We start from the raw sequence: 863 nt of genomic DNA, 5'->3' as shown, positions 1-863 counted from the left end.
CATCCTTTCTCTCCCTTCCCCCGCCTCTCTTTTTCCCCCTCCCCCACCCCCTCCTTTTTCTCCATCCCCTCTCCCCCCCCACCCCTTCCACCCCCTTCTCTTCCTCCCCCTCCCCCTCCTTTCCCTCCATCCGCTCTCTTCCCCCCTCTCCTCCTCCCCTTCCACCCCCTTCCTCCCCTCCCCCACCCCCACTCCCCCAGCTCGATGCCCTGTCGGCGTGGGCGGGCGTGGATCGTGGCAGCAGGTAGCGATGCGGGCGAAGTGGCGCCGGCGGAGAGCGAGGGGGTTGTTTGTATTCTGGTTGGTTAACTTGGCTGGGTGATTGACATTTTGTTCCTTTACACAAAGTGGGATTCTTGTGGTGAATACCCGTGAAAATTTATTGTTTAGACTGTGTAGTTAAGTTCCAAAAAAAAAGTTTTTATAGTTATGGTAATTTTGTGGGCGTTTTGGTGCCGTAAAAAGTTTTTTATTTTTTTTAATTTTGCAGGGAATGTTTTTTTGCTCTTTGAAAGAAATGATTTGATGATCATACTGTAATGTGCGATTTATGTGTATATTTTGTAGCTTTTTTTTTACATTTGAGGGGATGACAATACGTTCTGAAAATGAAACGTGATGCACACTACGATAGTTATGCAGTCTCCTTGAGGTCGTTGGGTTGTGGTGGGGGGTGTAGGAGTTCGGAAAAGACATTGATGACACTTTTATTGGCTTTCCTGGGGGCTGGTGGCGGTGAATCTGGTTATTGGGTTATTAGCTGCGTTTCGTCGCGGGCACTTCCGGTGGGGGGGTGGTGGGTTATTGGGTTATTACTTGTTTGGTTCGCGGGCTTCCGGTGGGGGGCGGGTGTCGTTTGCTCG

This window comes from Penaeus monodon, chromosome 29 (genome assembly GCF_015228065.2).
Source record: "Penaeus monodon isolate SGIC_2016 chromosome 29, NSTDA_Pmon_1, whole genome shotgun sequence".
NCBI classification, from domain to species: Eukaryota; Metazoa; Arthropoda; class Malacostraca; order Decapoda; family Penaeidae; genus Penaeus; species Penaeus monodon.
The sequence above is the reverse complement of the archived record's forward strand: the minus strand, read 5'-3'. Positions refer to the sequence as shown.